This window comes from Carcharhinus amblyrhynchos, chromosome 31 (genome assembly GCF_965287045.1).
Source record: "Carcharhinus amblyrhynchos chromosome 31, sCarAmb.v2.hapA, whole genome shotgun sequence".
NCBI classification, from domain to species: Eukaryota; Metazoa; Chordata; class Chondrichthyes; order Carcharhiniformes; family Carcharhinidae; genus Carcharhinus; species Carcharhinus amblyrhynchos.
This window is the reverse complement of record NC_137354.1, coordinates 308314-326431: the sequence shown is the minus strand read 5'-3', so window position 1 is coordinate 326431 and position 18118 is coordinate 308314. Positions and strand designations below refer to the sequence as shown.

Here is an 18118-nt window from a genome sequence, read left to right as displayed (position 1 = left end):
TAATACTGGGAGAGATAGTTTCTCTAGGAATGCAGCGACAGCTAAATCCATGGCTTCCTGATGTCTTTGCTGCATGGAGGGTGGGCAGCAATAGCGATAGGAGGTTCTATTGTAAGCAGAACAGACAGAAGTTGACACCAGGATGTACGCCGTCTCCCTGGTACCAGCGTCAAGGATGTCACTGAACAGCTGTAGGACATTCTTAAGGGAGATGGGGCACAGCCAAAGAATTTGTTCCATACCAGTACCAATGACATTGTTTAAAAGAGGGATGAGGTACTGAAGGCAGAATATAGGAAGTTGGGAAATAAATGAAAAAGCACAGCCTTAAAGGTTGTGATCTCCTGATTACACCCAGTGCCTGGAGAAATGGTGTAGGAGGCGGTTACATTTTCTGAGGCACTGGGGACAGATTCTGGTGAAATTGGGACCTGTACAAATTGGACAGGTTTTACCCAAGTAGGACCAGGGTCAACATCCTTGCAGGGATATTCACTAGTATTGTGGGGGAAGGGAACCTGAGCGAGGAAACACAAGTGAGGGAGAGAAAGGTAGAAGTGAGAGACAGAAAATTAGAAAGCAAAAGTGAAAGGCAGAGGTGTATGGGGCCATGGTACAAAACAAGATGTGTAAAACTGTGATAAAGACAATGTATCTGAATGCACAAAGCATTCACAATAAGGCAGTTGAGTTAACAGCACAAATAGATGTCAGTGGGTATGATGTAATTGTGATTACGGAGGCATAGTTGCAGGATGACCAACTCTGGGAACTGAATATCCAAAAGAATTCAATATTTAAGAAGGACAGGCAAAAAGAGAAATGAAGTGTTGTTAGTTAAGGATTGTTACCATCTCAGTTGGTGTTACTATTGGATAAGAAGGCCCCAGAATGGGACCCTGGCTCAAAAGAACACAACGTTTTTTTTAAAGAAGACATGGAAGAACAGAGTCACAGAACTGCTAATTAGTTTTTAAACAACAAGAAGAAAACATTTATTGAACATGAAAAGTTTGATAATACAATACTCCTTTACTCCCCGCTCAGCTTTACAAATGTATACAGTTTTCAACGATAACACCCCATTCTGAAACCAAATGGCCAATATAACTCAACTGATCTTCCGTGGATTTCTTCTCACAATTCCCCCAGATGGTTGTCACATGGATGTTTCCAAATTCCAATGTGAGTGGCAAATATATGGCAGATGCAGGATAACATGGATAAACATGAAGTTATCCTCTTCGGTGGAAAAAACAGAATGGCAGAGTATAATTTAAATGGTGATAGACTGGAAAATGTTCATGTACAAAGGTTGTCCTTGTACACTAATCACTGAAAGCAAGCATGCGGGAGCAGAAAACAGTTACAGTGGAAAATGCCCATTCAGCCCATAGTGTCTGCACTATTCAAAAACAAGTAAAATAATTTTACTCATTTCAATTCCATTTTCCAGCACTTGATCCATAGCCATGCAAGTCTTCAGATACAGATTCTCATTTAAACGAGTTTAGCATTTCAAACAGGCCTTTCGGCCCTCCAAGCCTGTGCCACTCATTGGTCCAACTAGACCATTCGTTTGTATCCCTCCATTCCCATCCGCTCATGTGACCATCCAGTCCCAATTTCAGTCCCAAACACCAAATAAGGCAGTGGATTCCAGATGCCCAACACTCTGGATGAAAAAGGTTTTCCTCATGTCCCCTCCAATCCTCCTGGTAATTTATCCCTCATCTAGAGGAAACAAGTCTTTCCTGTCTATACGCTCATAATTTTGTATATCTCACCCCTTAGCCTCCTGGGATTTAAGAAAAACAGGTTTAAGATTCTTAAACCGGTTAAGAATCTTAACAGATTCTTAATCTGCCACTTTCAATGACCTGAGGTTACTGTGAAAATCCTCAAGTCGCCACACTCCTGTTTGGATACATTAAGGGAAAAGTTAACATGGCCAATCCACCCAACCTGCACATTTTTGCACTGTGGGAGGAAACAGGAGTACCCGGAGAAAACCCACACAGAAATGGGGAGAATATGCAAACTCCACACAGATAGTGACCCGGGTCCCTGATACTAAAAAGTGCAATTAACACCTGGAATTGACATGGTTCTTGGAAAACTTCAAAGCCTCTAATTCAAGCAAGGTGGGATGAAAGAATATTGTAGTAGAAATTCCACATTGCTTGCTGATGTGTAAAATTCAAACTTCACATGTGATAAGGTTCAATCAACACTGATAAAAATCCTGGGGCTCCTGACATTACTGGAACGTCCTCACCACATGGACTACAGCCATTTCAGGATAACACCCAGGGGTAAACAAAAAGATGGACCTTTCTCACCATTATCTAGACCATATCTTCAATGTGATTGCCAGGACCTTTGCAATAAATGTGACACTCGAACTTGATTCTGAATACCTTTCACACCCCAACACTTTATAGCCTGTCACTTAGTTTTACTTATCTACATGAAAAGTTGTGGCTGGTTCATGTTACTATTCATATAATCTTCACCACATCTACAGCAGTAAATGTCACACAGCAACTGTGAAAGAATCGATGGGTTAGAATCCTTAAACCGACGTATTACAGCAACGTAACTAAATATTCCAAGGCAACGAGAAGTCCGTTTTCCACTTTTGCTCGAAGGAAATGTATTTCTTTGTATACATACAATAGGAAAGACAATCCAACATTGACTATTTACCATTGCAATAATATGTTATTAAAAGCAATCTCAAATCTGAAAGGGAAAGCAAAATGTTTTGGCCATTTTAAATCAGATCACAATTAAATCGATAACACGGGATCCTTGCTAAAAATGTGAACCATGTGGAACTTTTAGCTTCCTTCTACATTAATTTCTTACAATTAAGTTTATCCAACAATGTACTGCAATTGTGGACAATAATGCAAGTAATGGACCATGAATTTCCCATTTCCTCCAACTCACCAATTGCTACTCATTCTCTTCAATGGCAAAAGCCAATGCATAGGAAATCACAGGCAGAAATTCAGGGTCGCTTTAAAATGTTCTTAAGTTTAAAACTCTCAAGTAACTTCATTGAATTAAAGTTGACAATAGATGGAAGCAATAAAACAAGTCCATGAAAAGGTCAAAGTTGCAATTGAAGGAGGATTTGGTCTTTTCCTCCCTCTTTCTCCTCCTCTTGCCTTTCCTACTACTGCCCCAGCTCATCCCCCTTTTCTGCAGCCAAAGCTTATTTTAGATTGCATTCTCCGATAGACCTCACCATTATATGATTTAAACACTACTCAATGTGAAAGATTCCTTGTTTGAAAAATGCAGCATTGATTGATTATATAAGAATAAAAGATGACATTTCAGTTGATAATTAAACTGATGACAAATATCCTGATGGGCTTTGCTTCTCCTGAGTTCGTGGTAAGCAAGTTCAGAATTTACCAAAAACTGATGTTGGAAATTTGAAATAAATAGAAAATGCTGGAAATACAAAGCAGGTCAGACAGCATCTGTGGAGAGTGAAACAGAGTTGACGTTTCAAGTCAATGACCCTCCATCAGAACTCAGATGAAACGTACAGATCTGAAAAATTGGAATGGATTTTACCAGCTCTCTAAATACAGGCTGGGAGGTGGGAAGCCTCATAAAATGACGGTGGAATAATATTGCCAGAGGGATGGCTGTGATGTAGCCTCCTACCCACTGAATGGCGCAACCAGCCAATAAACTGACTGAGTCAATTCATGGCATTTCCTTCTGCCGCCGACACTGGACTGGTGCCCAGGCGGGGCCGGAGCAGTGTGCCCGGGTAGGCCACAGGTGCTGACAACCGCTGGTGTTCTCCTGAGAATCCAGAATGAGCGCTCCATTGGCCTATGGAGGATCTGTGGTGCCAATGCTACTGGGTGGTTCACCCCTTGGATCTCCATGCGTACCTGGCCCTGACAAGGTAAATCATAATGTACCTCTGAAGCTGCCTCAGCATGTAGCCATCTCTCTGTCTCCCGCCATCCTTGTTGCCAAGGCAGCTGAGCTGCAGCCTCTGACTGGAGCAGCGGTTAAGTCCCATCCAGGGTCCTAGCATCCATCCAGTCACTGGGACTTAGCTGGACCTGGGGGAAATTCAACCCATTCACTCTTTCTCTCTATGGATGCTGTTGGGTCTGTTGAACACTTCCAACATTTTCTGTTTTATTTTGGGATTACGCATTTCAATTTCATATTATATTGTGGATATCATTGCTCACCTTTCTTTCTTTCTTCCCATGTTTTTCTAATCCTTCCCAGAACTCAAATTATCTGAAATTTGACGAATAAACACAAAATGATAACATTTTACAGAATGACGGTGAGGGATTTGGTATCCAGTATCTAAAAAAAATCCTGAAGTTAAAGGATATTGGATAAAGCTATGGTTTATTTTAGAAAAGCTTACGGAATCTTGATTTTATTCATAAAACATATATAAAGTCTAAAGGGAGGACCATCGGTTCGATTAGAATCAGAATATTGGAGTGTTCCCAACTTTATTACAAGCCACAAAATGCACACAGAAACCCTCCAGCGTAGCAAGTATTCAGCTCATTGAGTCTGCACCGTCCACAATCTCAGCCAGGCCCCATAACCCCACATACTTACCCTTCTAATCCCCCTAACCTACGCATCCTGAGACACTAAGGGGGAATTTAGCATGGTCAATACACCTAACCCACACATCTTTGGACTGTGGGAGGAAACCGGAGCACCCGGAGAAAACCCACACAGACAAGGGGAGAATGTCCTTCCGGTAGTAAGGCGACCAGAACTGGATGCACTACTCCAAATGCGGCCTAACCAACGTTCTGTACAACTGCAACATTAGACTCCAGCTCTTATATGCTGGAGTACTCTGTGCAGTTTTGGGCGCTGCACCTGCGCAGGGATATTTTGGCCTTGGGGGGAGTGCAGAGGAGGTTTGCTAGGCTGATACCGGAGTTGAGGGGGTTGAGCTATGAGGAGAGGCTGAATAAACTGGGCTTGTACTCGTTAGAGTTTAGAAGAATGAGGGGAGATCTCATTGAGACGTATAAGATGATGAATGGGATGGCTAGGATAGAGGTGGAGAGACTCTTCCCGCTCAAAAAAGACAGTAGGACTAGGGGGCACAGCCTCAAGATAAAAGGGGGGCGGTTTAAAACGGAGTTGAGGAGGAACTTCTTCACTCAAAGGGTGGAGAATCTCTGGAATTCTCTGCCCGTTGAAGTGGTGGAGGCTGCCTCGATAAATATTTTTAAGACGCGGGTTGATGGGTTTTTGATAAGAGAGGGGATTAAGGGTTATGGGGATAAAGCGGGAAAGTGGAACTGAGCAGCGACAGATCAGCCATGATCTTATTGAATGGCGGGGCAGGCTTGAAGGGCTAGATGGCCTACTCCTGCTCCTATTTCTTATGTTCTTATGTGCAAACTTCACACAGACAGTGACCCAAACTGGGAATCAAACCCAAGTTCCTGGAGCTGTAAGGCAGCAGTGCTAACCACTGTGCCACCGTGCTACCCGACGTACATGGCTGGGTCTGAGTTCCCCACTTGACCCAAACGATTTGCAAGCAAATTGATGTAAACTCAAACCAATAGTTTTTACTTTAAATATTGTGTTTTATCTTAAAACAGATGTTGCACAAAAATAATTTGCAAAATATTTCTCCTATGCTCCCATTATGTCTGCATGGTCTCAAAATGGCAGTCAGGGACTGCGAGTTGCAACATCTGTTTTAGTCCACACAACTTGTATACTTTAACAATTTCATGAGTTTATAACCTGTTAGTTTGATATGAAAACTCTTACTTACGGCGATCAGGTTATAGTCTGCTTTTTGTTTATTGGGGTATTGCCGTGCATGAGATGTGCGAAATCACAGGATGTGTGATGGGAGCAAAATTGTAGTTTGGGATGTATTGCAAGGTATGGGAATCACCATGTGTCAGGGAGAGGGGAGGGGTGATACATGGTAGATGGTGGTGTATCACAGCGTGGGGTGTGCGATATCGGAGTGTGTGGGTTTATTGGGCTATTGTGGATTATGTCAGAGGACATGCTATATGGGATACTGTCCTGCAGTTCACTATTCATGGTAAAGTGAGTTATATTTTACTGATCAAATGACAAAAATTGGCCACAGACTATAAAACACTCGACATATTTACTGAACATCAAACAAGTTAATTAGGAATACTCAGTACAAAGAGGACATTTACACTAAGTACAAACTACTCATCTCCTTGGAATTGTAGGCAACATATCTCCCTGAACTAACTCAATCTTTAAACTGACCCCTGAAGTGGACTTCTTACCAAACATTTGCTTGTTTGATATTTTTTCTGGTCAGATTCAGACTGATTACAATGGACCAATTTGCTTCAAAAAAAAACCCCTTCAGCCCAAAATAGAAGGAATTCAAAGCTATTTCATCTGTAAATGACATCAGATAAGCTGTTCACATGATTAGAATGAAGTTTGCCACATATTCCATACCTGCAGGGCAAATGGGCTTTCTTGAAAAGCCCCCCATCTTATTCACTGTTCAGTTTGCCTTCTTGTAGATTGGGGGTGGGAGCTAATCAATCAACGAGAGATTGCAAACTGCAGAAACAGTGATCATTGAGAACTGTAACCTAGTAGAACAACTACAGCAAACAATGCAGGTGTTGGCTGATTTACCTGAAAGTGTCAGGAGCACTGCAAAAAATTGGCAATCCAAGGGAGAGCAGAGGTGGGCAAGGAGCAGAACTCAAACTCTCAGAGAAAACAAATAAGTTAGAAGGACGCAGAATATTTAACATGTGCCACCCAGGAGTCCCAACACATCACCCTCCGAACTCTAACTTTAAAACCCATTAATGCCCTTCCAACACTATCCCAAAAGAGCAGCACCACTTCCTGATAAAACATCCACTCCACCAAACGACACCAGCACCACGTCCCTCCCCCACACACAACAGGTAGGAAGAACATGGAGAGAATTCTTAGAGTTGCAGGAGCAGAGGGACCTAGATGTATTTGTGCATAGATCATTGAAAGTGGAGAGAACCATTAGTAATCATACAGTATCCCAGCTTTTATTAATAGAGCCACAGAGTACAAGAGAAAGATTATACAGAACTTGTACGAAACACTAGTTAGATCTCAGCTGGACTACGTTCCAAAGTTCTGAGCATTACACCTTAGGGCAAATGTGAATGCATTGGAGAGTGCCGAAGAAGTGTACAAGAATAGTTCCAGCGATGTGAAACCTCAGTTATGAAGGGAAATTGGAGAAGTTGAGACTGGAGGGAACCGAGTGTAGGGTGTCGAAATTTGCTGATGACACCAAGATTGGGGGAAAGGCAAATTGTGCGGAGGGTGTGGAGAGTCTGCAGAAGGATCTAGATAGGCTGGGCGAATGGGCCAGGAAATGGCAAATGGAATTTAATGTTGGTAAGTGTGAGGTGGTCCACTTTGGTAGGAAGAATGGTAGGAAGGACTATTACTTACGTGGCGAAAAACTGCAGCAGGCGACAGTGCAGAGGGACCTCGGGGTCCTTGTGCATGAGTCGCAAAAACCCAGCCTGCAGGTGCAGCAGGTGGTCAGGAAGGCGAATGGGATGCTGGCCTTCATAGCGAGGGGGATTGAATATAAAAGTAGGGAGGTCTTGCTGCAGCTGTATAGGGCATTGGTGAGGCCGCAGCTGGAGTACTGTGTGCAGTTTTGGGCGCCGCACCTGCGCAAGGATATTTTGGCCTTGGAGGGAGTGCAGAGGAGGTTTACTAGGCTGATACCGGAGTTGAGGGGGTTGAGCTATGAGGAGAGGCTGAATAAACTAGGCTTGTACTCGTTAGAGTTTAGAAGAATGAGGGGAGATCTCATTGAGACGTATAAGATGATGAATGGGATGGATAGGATAGAGGTGGAAAGACTCTTCCCGCTCAAAAAAGACAGTAGGACTAGGGGGCACAGCCTCAAGATAAAGGGGGGGCAGTTCAGAACGGAGTTGAGGAGGAACTTCTTCACTCAAAGGGTGGTGAATCTCTGGAATTCTCTGCCCGTTGAAGTGGTGGAGGCTGCCTCGCTAAATATTTTTAAGAAGCGGGTTGATGGGTTTTTGATAAGAGAGGGGATTAAGGGTTATGGGGAGAGGGCGGGAAAGTGGAACTGAGCCACGACAGATCAGCCATGATCTTATTGAATGGCGGGGCAGGCTCGAAGGGCCAGATGGCCTACTCCTGCTCCTATTTCTTATGTTCTTATGTTCTTATGTTCTCCTTGGGGGGAAAAAAAAGAGGGAATTTGATAGATGCATTCAAAAATCATTAGAGGGTTGGACAAAGTAGATAGGAGGAAACTGGTCCTGCTTGTAAAAGAATCAAGAACAAGAGGGCACAGGCTCAAAGTGGTTGCAAAAAGAGCAAATGCAAGAAAAAACTGTGAAAATAGCCCCAGTATTTCACACCCGGGACCTCACCCCTGCCAGGACACCTGACACACTCCAAGCTGTTAGACTGTCATCCCACCTGCACCTCATTGAAAAGTTAATGCAGAAATACCCTTTTTGCCGGAGGCCTATCAAGCAGCGGCCCTTTGGGATATGGAGATGGTGGATCCTTAGATGGTTCCCCAAATAGAATGTCAAAATCATTTTGCCGAATGCCTCATCATCAGAAGTTTCAACCAAGCACCAAGATGTAGTTGGCTAGTAATAAGAATCGAATCCGTCCTGCATGCTCAAAGTCTGACCCCCCTCTGCATATTACTTTCGAGGTGGGCTGCGGTGGACAGAGACTGTTATTCACCTCTTTCTGGGAATGTACCTTTGCAAAGGGCACCTACAGTAAGAAGTCCTACAACATCAGGTGAATGATCACCTGATGAAGGAGCAGTGCTCCGAAAGTTTGGGATTCTAAATAAACCTGTTGGACTTTAACCTGGTGTTGAGAGACTTTTTACTATGTCCATCCCAGTCCAACACAGGCATCTCCACATCAAGAGCATCTAGATAGTGCTGTGTTTATTATTAAGTTTAATCCCGAGCACTTCCATAATGCAGGACTGTGTTTACAACTGTGCTCAGGGATTTGCACCCCAAGGTTAGCATGAATTGCTAGAGGATCTTCAACTCGGTGAAAGACTTTCTTGTACTGTCTGAAACTTGTTGGGTCTTCCATTACAAAGAATTGGCCCCAGTCGAGTATTGCAGATTGACACATTCCAAGGTAGAGGACTACATGCTAAGGGATGCACTAAAGCTTAGGGTACAATGCGGAAAGATCACCATCTTAGGCCCTTAGCCAAAGTAAATCCAGGAGCTGGAAACTATGTAGATCCTTTCTGGCTGTGCAATGATATGTAACTGATCTTGTAAGTATTAACTGTAAATGGTGGTGAGATACAGTATAGAAGATGTAGTGTCAACTTTGAACAGTCGTTAATGTATACATTTTATGAATAAAAAGTCACTTGTGCCTTTTCCACACTTTGTCCATCTGGTTAACAATGAAAGAAAAAGTTACTGATGTGACAAACTCAATAAAGCTATTTTGTGTGGTTCCAATATGTGGCATTTTCAAAAATTCATTGATGGTTGTATTTTTTGCCTATTTGACCATTGTCAGGGGTAGATAAGGATGGCAGATTACGTTCCTTAAAGAATCAGATGAGCTTTTACAACAATTGACAATGATTTCATTTTCCAGGTTTGTACTGAATTCAAATTTCACCATCTGCCATGCAAAGATTTCAACCAGAAACCCAGAACATTGCCCTGGGTTTCTGGATTACTCCATCAGTGACGATATCATTACACCACTGCCACTGTGATGAGATAGGAGTTTGCTCAGCCAGCAATGATCCTACATTTCTGTGTTAATTTAGTCAGTTTCTTTTGTACTTTATTCTTGGATTCTTTTATATTTTATCCTGTGTTTTCAACATAATTTTCATGTATTCCACCCTAAACCTCTCTGTCTCTCTCCCCTTTTGAGATTAACTTTAAAAACTACCTCTTTGTTCAAGTGTTTTGTCATATTTCCTGATCTCTCCTGTGGTTTAGTTTCAAAAAAAATCAAATGTTTAATTGACCCAACTGTTTTGAAGAACCTTGGGATGTTTCACAATATTAATGTGCTATCTGAATGTAAGTTATTGCTCTTGTTCCATGTTTGCTCTCACCGTGACTCAGTCTGTACAGAATGGTAATTGGATACCCTGAAATAATTATCTCAAATCACACATCTCTTGCAATCCCCTTTTGTAATGGGAGCAAACGTGATGCTCTTCTCCAGGCTAACTGATTCAGAGTTTCACTGGTTAACCATTGGGAATTATCAATGCTTGTTGTCCTGATTACCATCAATCAACAGGCTAATCACAGATATAAATTTACAATGCTAAGCCATAATAAAGCAGTGATTACATAAAATATCAATGATAAAATCACCCAGGTATAAACTGGTACTGTACTAAATACATAGACAATAAATCAAAGACATAAGCAACAGTTAGTGAACGGTCACACAGCAAATCAAACCACTCAATTCAGACACAACGTAAGAATATAGGAGGAAACTGCGAATGCACCCAGATATAAAAAAAACTAATAATAATTGTCTTGATTAGTGTACATTCATAATTAATTAATACAACCATTTTAAATATGACAGGCAGGAATGTAAATGTTTCACTTCATCATGGGTCTGAGTTCAGGACATTACCACTGGTCGTCCCGGATGTTAGGAAGTTATTTGACTGTTACTTTATAATCAGAACCCCATCCCACCCCGCAGTGTCCCGCTTTAGTATAAACAGTGAATCCAAATTGCAGATATAAATCAGAGAGTCTGGATCTCAGAATCAATCTGGAGGGCATTTCCCTCAGTACAGCTGACCTGCTCAATATCTGGTCCCTCTCTCAACCACTTTCTTATTCATCTAAATGTCGAAAATACCTACTGTCTCAGCTCTATGCTCCTTCAGCCGAAAAATATTACTTTCTGCAAATTTAGGCGCAATCATGTGCAATCGGGAGAGGAACTGTCAGGTCCCGGGTCGATGTCCGGGTCTCGGGTCCCGCTCGGGCGGGAGGCGGTTGACGCTCCATCCGGGTCCTAGCGGCTCAATCACTATTTCCCGCTCCGGCGCCATTTTGTTTTTAGTCAGATTGAGGTGAGGGAGAGGTTGTGGGCGGATGGTGTGGGGTCGGGGTAAGGGACTGAGGGGAGGAGGTGAGGGCGGGGAGAGGCGAAGTTTGTGGGCGGGGAGGGGGGGTGGGCAGGGGAGAGGTTGTGCCGAGTGGGGGGTGTGAGGGGAGAGGTCGTTCGCGCGCGGGGAGGGGCGGGGGAGAAGTTGGACGGGGGGGGGGGGGGGTCGGGGTCGGACCCGGACCCGGACCCGGACCCGGGGGGGGGCCGGGGTCGTGCGCAGGGTGGGGGTCGAGGGGAGGTCGGACACGCCGGGGGGGGGGGGGGGGGGGTCAGACGCGGGAGGAGGGTCGGGGGAGAGGTCGGACGTGGGGGGAGGGTCGGGGGAGAGGTCGGACGCGGGGGGAGGGTCCGGGGAGAGGTCGGGCGCCGGGGGGGGGGGGGTGGTTTAGGGGGAGCGGTTGGGCGCAGGGGGGATAAAGGGAGAGGTTGGGCGGGGGTCAGGGGAGAACATAAGAAATAGGAGCAGGACTAGGCCATCTAGCCCTTCGAGCCTGCCCCGCCATTCAATAAGATCATGGCTGATCTGAAGTGGATCAGTTCCACTTTCTCCCCATAACCCTTAATACCCTTGTCTGTCAAAAACCTAACTACCCATGTCTTAAATATATTTAACGAGGTAGCATCCACCACTTCAACGGGCAGAGAATTCCAGAGATTTACCACCCTTTGAGTGAAGAAGTTCCTCCTCAACTCCGATCTAAACTGCCCCCCCACCTTATCTTGAGACTGTGCCCTCTAGTCCTGCTGTCCTTTCTAAGCAGGAAGAATCTCTCTACCTCCCCATCCATCCCCTTCATTATCTTATATGTCTCTATAAGATCCCCCCTCATCCTTCTAAACTCCAACGAGTACAGACCCAGTCTATTTAGTCTCTCTTCATAGTCCAACCCCCTTATCTCCAGTATCAGCCTAGTGAATCTTGTCTGCACTCCCTCCAAGGCCAAAATATCCTTGCGCAAGTGTGGTGATCAAAACTGCACACAGTACTCCAGCTGCGGCCTCACCAGTGCCCTGTACAGTTGCAGCAAGACTTCCCTACTTTTGTATTCTATCCCCCTCGCTATAAAGGCCAGCATTCCATTCGCCTTCTTGATCACCTGCAGACTGGGTTTTTGCGACTCATGCACAAGGACCCCCAGGTCCCTCTGCACTGTAGCATGCTGCAGCTTTTCGCCTTTTAAATAGTAATCCCTCCTACTATTATTTCTGCCAAAGTGGATAACCTCACACTTGCCAACATTATACTCCATCTGCCAGGTCCTCGCCCACTCGCTCAGCCTATCCAGATCCCTCTGCAGACTTTCCACACCCTCCACGCAATTTGCTTTTCCACTCATCTTCGTGTCATCAGCAAATTTTGTCACCCTACACTCAGCCCCCTCCTCCAGATCATCTATATAAATGGTAAATAGCTGAGGCCCCAGCACCGATCCCTGCAGCACTCCACTAGTCACCAACGGCCAATCAGAATAGCACCCATTGATACCAACTCTCTCCTTCCTATTAGACAGCCAATCTTGTATCCACGCTAACACCTTACCCCCAACTCTGTGCACCCTAACCTTTTGTAGCAACCTTTTATGAGGCACCTTATCAAATGCCTTTTGAAAATCCAGAAACACCACATCCACTGGTTCCCCTCTGTCTACTGCACTAGTCACATCCTCATAGAAATCCAATAAATTCGTCAAACATGACTTCCCCTTAATGAATCCGTGCTGCGTCTGCTCTATCAAACCATTCCTTTCTAGGTGCCTCGCTATTTCTTCTTTGATGACAGATTCAAGCATTTTTCCAACTACAGACCGGCTTATAATTCCCTGCCTTTTGTCTGCTACCTTTTTTTAAACAGCGGCGTAACATTAGCCGTTTTCCAATCTTCCGGCACGTCCCCGGAATCCAGCGAGTTTTGGTAAATAATTACTAAGGCATCTGCTATCACCTCTGCCATTTCTTTCAGAACCCTGGGATGCATTCCATCTGGTCCTGGGGACTTGTCCACCTTCAGTCCCATTAGTCTATCAAGCACTACCTCTCTAGTGACAGGGAGAGGTTGGGCGGGGGGGTGTGTCAGGGGAGAAGTTGGGCAGGGGAGTGTGTCAGGGGAGAGGTAGGCGGGGGAGTGTGTCGGGGAGAGGTTGGGTGGGGGAGTGTGCGAGGGGAGAGGTTGGGTGGGGGGGGGGTTCAGGGGAGAGGTTGGCCGGGGTGGGGGGGGTGTGTCAGGGGAGAGGTTGGGCGGTTGGGGTGTGTCAGGGGAGAGGTTGGGGGGTCAGGGGAGGGAGTGGGGGGGTTGGCAGGGTCAGGGGAGTGGGAGGGTCGGGGGATCAGGGGAGTGGAGGGTCAGGGGGATCAGGGGAGTGGGGGGGGTCAGAGGAGTTGGGGGGATCAGGGGAGTGGGGAGGTCAGGAAGGGGGTGGGATTGGGGCACTGTGGGTTGAGGGGGAGGGGAGGTGTGGGGTTGAGGGGAGGCAGGCAGGTGGGGTTGAGGGGGAGGGGATGGGAGGTGTGGGTTGAGGGGGAGGGAGGCGAGGGGAGGTGTGGGGTTGAGGGGAGGGAAGGTGTGGGGTTGAGGGGGACGGAGGCGAGGGGAGGTGTGGGGTTGAGGGGGAGGGGGCGAGGGGAGGTGTGGGGTTGAGGGGGAGGGGGCGAGGGGAGGTGTGGGTTGAGGGGGAGGGGAGGTGTGGGGTTGAGGGGGAGGGGAGGTGTGGGGTTGAGGGGGAGGGGAGGTGTGGGGTTGAGGGGGAGGGGAGGTGTGGGGTTGAGGGGGAGGGGAGGTGTGGGGTTGAGGGGGAGGGAGGGGAGGTGTGGGGTTTTGGGGGAGGGAGGGAGATGTGGGGTTTTGGGGGAGGGAGGGGAGATGTGGGGTTTTGGGGGTGGGAGGGAGGTGTGGGATTGGGGGACTGTGAGGTTGAGGGGTTGGGGGGTATGAGGTTGAGGGGGGTGGGTTTGGAAGGGGTGTGAGGTTGGGGTGTGTGAGGTTGAGGGGGGTGACGTTGGGGGAGTGTGAGGTTGAGGGGGATGGGGGTTGGAGGGGTGTGAGGTTAAGGGGAGTGACAGGTGTGAGGGGTGTGGGGGCGGCAAGAGTGTGTTTATGGGGTGAGGTGGGTTGTAGGAGGGTGAGGGGGACTATGTGTTAGGGTGAGAGGGGTGTGGGGTTGAGTGAGTAAGTAAGGGGGTGAGGGGTCGTGGGGGTGAGGTTGGGTGTGGGATGGGGTTGAGAGCGGGGAGAGGAGGGTGTGGGGGTGGGGGAGGGAGTGGGAAGGGGGCTGTGTGGGTGGAAAGGGTGTTTGAGGAAAGGGGGGTGGGAGTGGCATGAGGTGGGGTATGAGGGGATGGGGGGGCAAGGGGGTGAAGGGAAGTGGGTGAAGAGGGAGTGGTGGGGGGGTGTTGAGAGGGGTGAGGGTGGGAGGGGAGGAGGAGGGAGTGGGGGAGGGGAGGAGGAGAAGGGGGGTGGGAGGGGGAGGATGGGGAGTGAGGAAGGGTAAGGAAGGGATGAGAAGGGGAGACGAGAATGAGGTGGGGGTGAGGAGCTGTTGGGGGTGGGGAAGGGTTGAGGGAGCATAGGAGTGAGGGGATGGGGATGAGGAGATGGGGATAAGGTGGTGGGGTTGAGGAGGAGGGGGTCAGGTGGTGGGGTTGAGGAGGAGGGGGTAAGGGGGCGGGGATGAGGAGGAGGGGGTGTGAGGATCAGCAGGGTGAGGAGAAGGGATGAAGAGGGCAGGGGACTGAGGGGGGGGAGGGGAGGTGGGAGGGGGCTGAGGAGGATGGCGATGAGAGAGGGGGGTGAGGAAGGCGGGTGGGGTTGAGGAGGGGTGGTGAGGAGGAGGTGACCAAGGAGTGGATGGGAGTCAGGAGGGGAGGAGGGGATTGGGATGATGAATGGGAGAGGGGGTGGGGTGAGGAGGGGAAGGAGGGGGTGAGCAGGAGGATGGGGTGGAGGAGGAAGGTGGTGAGGGGAATGATGGAAGGATGGTTAGGAGTGAGGAGGGCCGGGGGTGGAGAGGTGAGAGGGGTGGGTATGTGGAGGGTGCAGGGTTGAGGGGGTGAGGGTAAGGAGAGGTGGCGTGAGAGGGGTGGAGGTGAGGAGGCGTGAGTGTAGTTGGGGGGTGAGGAGGAGGGCGTAAGGGGAGGTGGAGATGAGGAGGGGCTGGCGGTAAGGAGGATGGGAGGTGCAGAGGGATGGTGAGGGAGGGGTGGGATGGTGGTGAGGATGGGGTGGGGGGTGCTGGGACAAGGGGTGAGGAAAAGGGGGTGGGGTTGAGGAGGGGGAATGAGGAGGAGGGATAAACTAAGGAGTGAGGGAGGGGGGGAGAGGGGGTTGGGGTGAGGAATGGAGAAGGGAGTGGGGTGAGAGTGGGGTGAGGTGGAGGAGGGGGGCAGGGGGTGAGGGGCAGAAGGTGTGGAGGTGGGGGGAGGGGAATGAGGGGTCACGAGATGGGGGAAGAGAAGGGGTGGGGGAGGCAGGTGGTGGAGGGGATGGGGTGGAGGTGAGGATGAATGGGAGTGAGAAGGGGGAGGAGGGGCAGAAGTATGGGGGTGTTGAGGGTGGTGAGGGGGGGCGACATGAGGAGAGGAGGTGTGGAGGGGTGGGGTGAGTTGGGGGTGGAGGTGAGAAGGGGTGAGGGAGAGGAGGGGTGGGGATTGTGGGTGAGGCGGACTGGGGGTGAGGGCAAGGAGGGATGGGGAGTGAGGGTGAAGAGGAGGGAGATGATGGGATGTGGGTGACGAGAGGTAGGGAAGGTGGGGGGAGAGGAGGGGTGGGGAGGTGGGAGAGAGGAGGGGTGGCAGGAAGGAGGGGTGGGATGGGTGGCGGAGGTGGTAACGGTGGGAACCAACTGAGTCCATGAAAGGTGCAAAAGATCTTGACAAAGATTGCTCATTGCACACAGTCCCAAGAAGTCTTTGAGAAGGTGATGGTGAGCTGCCTCATTGCACTGCTGCAGTCGAAGTGTTGCAGGAATACCTGCAATAAGTATATTGGTGCAGTGGGCAGCAAAGAAGGCAAATGGTATGTTGGATTTCATAGTGAGAGGATTTGAGTATAGGGATGTTTTGTTGCGATTGTAAAGGACATTGGTGAGGCCACACCTGGAGTATTGTGTGCAGTTTTGGTGTCCTTACCTGAGGGAGAATGTCCTTGAGGGAGTACAGTGAAGGTTTCCCAAGTTGATTCCTGGGATGGCAGGTCTATCACATGTGGAGACTAAATTGGTTAGGATTATATTCATTGGAGTTTAGACGAGTGAGAGGGGATCTCATGGAAACTTATAATATTCTAACAGGATCTCCGTCCCTTTAATCTTGCTTCAATCATCTCCTTCGACAAGTTCTCATAGCTTAGAATAGTGGTTTTCCAACAGTGGTTTAAGCCAGCTGTGAGAATTCAGAAGCAAGGGCTCTGGGGAAGATTGAGCCCTGATGTCAATAAGGGCACTGTGTTCAAGGTACCAATGTTTGGGCTCCTCCCCTCTCCGTGAATGAATCCTTTCCCTGCTAGTATTGGGAGTTGTGACCACAGAGATCTGATGCACAGCTGCAGTCAGTGGTCTCTGAGCCATTTCCCTCCATCAGATCTCACTAATAAATTCAGAAGGACACATTTGAATTTATATATCCATTTCTTGCCATTTACAATCATTGTGGGAACTGCTTCTTTCCCTTTTGCCAGTACTGGGTGAGAAAAGGCTATTGCAAGTCCCTGGTTCTGATAACTGCACATTGCTTCTTCTGCAAAGCATGTGTGAACTTCAGATCTAAACATTGACATCATAACAGTAAAAAGATGACACTGGAATCCTGACTGGGTTAGAACCATAGACTCTCTGGTGCAGAAATGGCTATTTGGCCCGTCGACAATCCAAAAAAACATTGAACCTGGGTTCCTGGTGCTGTGAAGCAGCAGCATTAACTACAGTGCCATCAGTACAGTCTTATTGCTTTCCTGTATTGGCTTAGAATATGTGCACAATTGGGTTCTTCCAATCCTGCCCAGATTTATCCATTCATATATTTTTATTCTCTTCCCTAGAAAGTTGAGACCCTTTCCTAATTAAGTCCTGCACGGGAGAATTTTACCAAACTGGTTTCTAATTAATGGAAAAGGTTAAAAAAATAATGGACTACTTGAAAGTGAAGCAGGGTCCACAGACTGCAGCTGTTTGTCAGGTAAGCTGGAGCTGCCCAAACATGGACTTCCCGAGTCTGTATACACTATTCCACTTAAGTGTAGTGTGAAACAATTTTGTTTTTTGATTAGTCACATTATTCCCTGCCCATTGCTTTTTTTTGCAACTTCTAAGATGTAACCACGAGTTCCTCATAGGAATGGTTGGCAAATGATCCATGGCTAAACCAGAGCCCTTGGGAATGAAAACATGTAATTTATGTTTGGGTTGGTGATTTCCATCTTAATGCATGGCCATAGTGCTGTACTGCTCAAACAAACCCAGGTATATTCACCTTTGTTACATTCCTGGGCAATTGGAGCACTCCCCTTTTGGCAAGATTCTCCAATGACCCTTCTAATCTTTTAGCTCCCATTAATTGTTCTGCATCCTACACCCCACTTTTTCCTGGTTCGATCATTGATTTAGCACTTTGTCTAATAACATTCAGTTCTGTGAAAGGCTAGCGCCTTGAATAATTTACTGTTTCTCCATCCACAGATGACGCTCATCCTGTCACCTGCAGCATTGGCTGATCTTGTTTTTTAATCAGGGTTACATTTGACTAAGTACATTTTCTTAAATTATTTGACAAGAATATTAACAGATTTATTTACTTTGACTAGGCCAGAGTTTCAGACAAAAACGTTCTGTATCGATGCATGAAGAATAGTTTTAATTCATAAGAGTTCATTGTCTGTCTTTGAATATTTCTTTGATAGAAGGTTAGCCCACTTAAGAGCGCAGGTTTT

General features: G+C 47.3%; 1 protein-coding gene and 1 long non-coding RNA gene across 2 annotated transcripts in view; both read right to left on the bottom strand.

Annotated features, from left to right (window-relative positions):
- Window positions 1-18118, bottom strand: part of LOC145360517 (pro-neuregulin-3, membrane-bound isoform-like) — a 509505-nt gene that overhangs the window by 238629 nt on the left and 252758 nt on the right. The gene's annotated exons all lie outside the window — the stretch shown is intronic.
- LOC145360518 (uncharacterized) lies at window positions 1044-11059 on the bottom strand. The gene is made up of 3 exons (XR_013889731.1): window positions 10952-11059; window positions 4236-4287; window positions 1044-1242 (listed from the first exon to the last, which is right to left on the bottom strand). It is a non-coding gene; the product is annotated as an uncharacterized LOC145360518 (long non-coding RNA).